Below are 6041 nucleotides of genomic sequence, written 5' to 3'. Positions count from 1 at the left end.
AGTCGATGTCAGCAGCGCTCCGCCAGCACTATACACAGTGCAGGTAGAGCACCGCTTTCCCCTCCTGAGACGTCTGACGGTTTGCCAGAATCTCTTCGAGGCAGTCCGAAAGTCTTTTTCCATGGCCTCTCCGAACTCCTCCCACACCCGAGTTTTTGCTTCAGCCACTGCCCGAGCCGCATTCCGCCTGGCTTGTTGATACCTGTCGGCTGCCTCCGGAGTCCCACAGGCTAACCAAGCCCGATAGGACTCCTTCTTCAGCCTGGTGGCTCCCTTCACCTCTGGTGTCCACCATTTGGTTCGGGGATTACCACCACGGCAGGCACCCACCACCTTGCGGCCGCAGCTCAATGCAGCAGCTTCGGCAATGGAGACTCTGAACATGGTCCATTCGGACTCAATGTCCCCAGTCTCCCTCGGAATGCTGTCGAAGCTCTGCCGGAGGTGTGCGTTGAAGATCTCGCGGACTGGGGCCTCTGCTAGACGTTCCCAGCACACCCTCACTACGCGTTTAGGTACAACCGTTGCAAGAGCTTGGTTCGCATTGCCGGCAATAAGTCGGACTCGTTCCCGGTGGGTAATGGGCTTCGCCAGGGCTGCCCTTTGTCTCCGGTTCTGTTCATAATTTTTATGGACAGGATTTCTAGGCGCAGCCAAGTGGCGGAGGGCTTTCGCTTTGGTGGCCTCAGAATCTCATCTCTGATTTTTGCAGATGATGTGGTTCTGTTGGCTTCATCGGGTGAAGGCCTCCAGCTCGCACTGGAACGGTTCGCAGCCGAGTGTGAAGCAGCGGGAATGAGGATCAGCACCTCCAAATCTGAGGCCATGGTTCTCAGCCGGAAAAGGGTGGAGTGCCCACTCCGGGTCGGGGATGAGTTCCTGCCACACGTGGAGGAGTTCAAGTATCTCGGGGTCTTGTTCGCGAGTGATGGGAGAAGGGAGCCGGAGATCGACAGACGGATTGGGGCTGCAGCTGCAGTAATGCGGACGCTGCACCGGTCCGTCGTGGTGAAGAGGGAGCTGAGTGTAAAAGCGAAGCTCTCAATTTACCGGTCGATCTATGTCCCTACCCTCACCTATGGCCACGAGCTGTGGGTAGTGACCGAAAGAACGAGATCGCGGATACAAGCGGCAGAAATGAGCTTCCTCCGAAGGGTGGCTGGCCTCTCCCTTAGAGATAGGGTGAGAAGTTCGGCCATCCGGGAGGGGCTCAGAGTAGAGCAGCTGCTGCTCCACATCGAAAGGAGCCAGCTGAGGTGTTTCGGGCATCTGACAAGGATGCCCCCTGGGCGCCTCCTGGGTGAGGTGTTCCAGGCATGTCCCACCGGGAGGAGGCCCCGGGGCAGACCCAGGACACGCTGGAGAGATTATATCTCTCGGCTGGCCTGGGAACGCCTTGGTATTCCCCCGGATAAGCTGGAGGAGGTGGCTGGGGAGAGGGAGGTCTGGGCCTCTTTGCTTAGGCTGCTGCCCCCGCGACCCGGCCCCGGACAAAGCGGATGAAGATGGATGGATGGATGGATGGATGGATCTTTCTTCAACAAAATTGCAGACTGCACAGATTAGGGCTGCTCGATTATGGCAAAAATGATAATCACGATTATTTTCACTGAAATTGAGATCACGATTATTTGACGATATTTATTTAACCCTTTAAGACCTACCATAGAACCAAGTCCACCAGAGCTTATATTATTTATTTTTTTACATGTTGTAGTGCCATTTGTGGGAGCATTTCAAGTTGCTATACATCAATACAACTGTTATAGCCCATATTTTAATAATATGTATGCATTAAGTCCATAGTAATTACATAAATTGCAAAAAAGTGCAATAAACTACAAAAAAAATTGAAAATCGCTTTTGTTTTGTTTACATATATTTCTACTTGGAGAAATTTAAGAGGTTTATCCCTCAAAACTTTAAATACAATAAAGTTGCAAAAAAATAGTTTCCCACCACAGGAAATTTATTTTGAGTGTCTTCATAGTTTTATTTTGGAGATACAGCAATTTTTATATACTGCAGGAAAAACAAAAAACAATCCTATGATGCAAATTTGCAAAGAAAACAGCATGTGCATCATTTTACTATGGGAAGTGTTACGAACAGCTGATAGGAACGGCAAAGCGTGTTTCTGGAATATTATGTTTTTGTTCCTGCAAGCACTTTTTATGCAATTTTTGCAAAGCTATATGTGGAACGAAACCGTGACCTAGGACAAGCTGATGGCATCAGATGTAAGTACAACTCCTCCGGTTTCATATGCAAAACAAATTATTGCGCTAGCTTACACGGTTCAGATTCTACAGGGATTTAAAAATAGTTACGCAAAACGGAGCGTGCTGCTCTGACCGGCTTTAAAGGGTTAACAATAACTTTAAAAAAATAATATAAAATGATGTGCAACACCACTGAAGTTTTTTTTTTTTTAAACTCTCTTTTCAACCAACGGCAGTCACTCTCCAAATAACTTCTGCTTAGCTTTCCGAGCTTCCCTCAGGTCCTCTTAATCAGCGGTCTCCACCCTTTTTTGCGCCACAGATTTATGCCCGACAATATTTTCACAGACGGCCTTTAAGGTGTCGCGGATAAATGAGGGAGGGGCTAATAATCGGCTCAGTCATTTTTAATGATCGTTGAAAGCCCAGATCGTAATCGTGATTAAAATTCGATTAATTGAGCAGCCCTAGCACAGATGGTACCTTCCCAAAGGAAAAAGTACTATAGCTTACTAGGGTATATATATTAGACTTAATAGTTACTATATACAGTAATTGACTTCTATTCATTTTACATCAAATTAAAACTTTGGGTGTCAGATAATTATTCATTAAAAGCTAGACATTTTAAATGAGAATAAGAAAGAAAAGTATGTCTTTGTGCCCCCTTTTCCCTGTTAATGCCCTATCGGCCCCCCTGGCTAAACTTTGCTAGATCCGCCCCTGCACAGTTACCAGCGTCAGCTACGTAGAAAAAGATCCTGGAGTAGAAAGTAATATTAAATACATTCTAACAATAGCTGATCAAGCTTAAACGTGCTGCTGTTGTTCAGCCGCTGGTTTCCTCTTTCTGGTGCAAAGTGGGCCAAAAGCAAACTAGAGACACGGACTGCGACAGAAAAGCCGATCAGCTGATCGTTAAGCAGTTTCATGATTGAAGTAGCAGCCGGAGAGGCAGTCGCTCCATATATCGCTTGTTAAGATTAACGCAGGAATGCTTTACAAACATTCAGAGATGGACTTACACACTTGCTTTACTTCTCTCGGGGATAACTTTGTCGGAGATGAAATGCCGGGTTGCTAGCGAAGCTCCAAATGCTATCCATACCACCGACAGGTCCCGCATGCCACAGCTGCTCTATCACGTGATGCATACTGCTCCGACGTGCTAACATTCTGAGGTGAGTTACGGCGTGTTGCAAGTTTTGTGAGGTGCTTTCGTGATATTTAATGGATCGGATTACATTTTTTATTTTTCTCCGATATCCGATCCAGTAATTTAGGTCAGTATCGGACCGATACCGATACGTAATATCGGATCTCTACTTTAAATAAAAGATTTCACTACATATAAGATAATATTCATAGTTACACGGTTACTTCTATGACTAGGTGGGTCGGTTTTGCTGTCAATTATAAAGCATGTGTCTTTTTGTTTAATTGTTGTTGGTCAATAATTGTTAGTCAACCTATGTTTCACAAGTAGTAATAAAGTCAACCACACCTCATCACTGTGTTTTTGCACGGAGGATGGTTTTTATTTAGAGCATGTAAAATTACATTAAGGATCAGCTCGGAGCCTCTTCTTGTTTACAGTGGTGATGGACAGGTTGACAGATGAGGTCAGGCTGGCGTCTCCATGAACTGTAATGTTTGTAGACAATGTCAGAGTAGGGAGCAGGTGAACAGGAAGATGAGAGATGAGATAGCCTTTATTTGTCAGTTGCAGGTCTTTTGCCCACAACCGAGATGACAGACCTTGCCTACCGTACATACAATACACAAACATCACATTGGGGAGACAGGTCAGGCTACGTAGCAAGGGGGGGGGAAAAAAACATCGAAATGTGTAACACAAAAGGATAATACAGGAATGCACAGATATCAACACACCATAACACAATAAAACACAGAAAAGTAACATGGGAGAATATTCCAGTGTGTACAGCTGATCTGGGACCGCTGCAATCTTCGATTGCGCCTCCAGTTGATCCGGTGTCCACATCTGTCCGCTTCTTGTTCTTCGATAAGCCAGGTCCAAGCCAGCTCCAATCAGCCTGAACTCTGTTATCGTGGTTCCAAATTGGTAGATGTCGTTCAATGTCCTTCATCGAGAGCGTTGCCAGACACACGACGCAACCGACCATCAAGTATCCGGCAGCAAACGTCTCTGCAGGACAATTGGGCTCTCCCAAGCCCAGCAGGGTGTCAATTCCATTACAGGACCAGTTGATCAAATCCATAATTCTTTAGGTTTTAGAGAACAAGACTGAGAAACTCTTTGAGGGTAAGAGTTAGACGAGACGAGACAAACACAGAAGCACCAGCAGGGAAGATAAGGGAGGGAGAGGGGGAAAGATGCGTCCGCCTCCTCCGAGAGCCAAAGAAGAGCCAAAGAACAGGAACCTGGAGAGGTGAAGGTATGCTCTGCAGAGAAGATGAATGAAAGCCAGTAGAACACAAAACAGATGTGTGAATGAGAGAGAGAGACAGGTGTAACAATGATCGTGGATGAGTTTACAAGATGGCAGTGATACTTGCTATGATGCGTGGTTTTGTGGACAGCGGCACTGAAAAAAAGACAGGTGGCAGAATTGAAGATGTTGAGGTTTTCACTGGGTTTGACCCAATGACTGTATAAAAGATCTTTTATACAGTCATTGGTTTGACCAGAGTGGACACGATTAGAAAGGAACATATCAGAGGGACAGCTCGGGTTGAGTGGTTTGGAGACAAAGTTGGAGATACAAGGCTGAGATGGTTTGGACATGTGCAGAGGAGGGTTGTGGCACCTTTGCACAAGCCAAAACTACTTTGAGAAATAAAATAACTATTTAAAAAATTAATCACATTTTAATCCTGTTAACACAGATTTGTGTTTGCTGTAGAGGAATTTAAGTAGGGGCCCAAAACATTTCTGTAAAGCTGCAACTTTCCAGTTTCTACATAAACCTGGCAGATTTCTTCAGATTTAGAACTTTTGCTTAAGTGCCGATTTAAAATATTTTTTTCTTTGCTAAATGAATCCTGTTTTATAATAAGATTATAGGCAGTTAAATTACTATATTTGTTAAGCTAGTGTGATTTCAACAGAAATTTTGAAACAACACTGAATCTTTGCCAAAGGCTACATTCAGACAGCATATATTTTTGTTTATGTAACTTTGTGGGTTAGAGGTCCACCACAGTCAGAGGAAAAAACCCAGATTTATAAACTGTATAACAGGGAGCATGACACCAACGGGAACAGTTTTGATATTTTAAATAGACTACCTTAGTAGATAAAACTGATTGTTTCCCTTTTCTGTGAACATTTACTGTGAGGGAAAAAATCTGATAAACCACATTCAGGTCAGTATGTTATGGACACATGGACATAAGAAGAGTAGAGAAGAGCCTTAAGGCATAGTGAGCTTCAACTAATTGGCTGGGTAATGACTGAACTCAACCCTGTTAAGAGATTTTTATATAAGGTTGACCGGATTCCTACCAAGTCTTGGTTACCCGGATGTCTTTTAAACCTATACTACAACAATATGGTGCAGCCAGTAAAATAATATACCTAACAGTTACTGCATGGTATATGGTGTTTTTTTGTTTGTTTCCTTTTGTTTTTGGTCCATATCAGTCCATGTTACATTATGTCACTTGTAGTTTCAACAGTGGGTTTGCTCATTTTATTTTTGCTTTTGTTGTTTACAAATGTGTAATTTTACGTTAGTTTGTATTTTTGGCGTTAGTTTTCTTCTTTTTGGTTATTATAATTTGTTTCGTTTTAATTAATCATTGTAAGCTCAGTATAACCAAAGCACCATTTAA

The sequence above is a fragment of the Astatotilapia calliptera genome, chromosome 13, assembly GCF_964374335.1.
Source record: "Astatotilapia calliptera chromosome 13, fAstCal68.1, whole genome shotgun sequence".
Lineage (NCBI taxonomy): Eukaryota > Metazoa > Chordata > Actinopteri > Cichliformes > Cichlidae > Astatotilapia > Astatotilapia calliptera.
The sequence above is the reverse complement of the archived record's forward strand: the minus strand, read 5'-3'. Positions refer to the sequence as shown.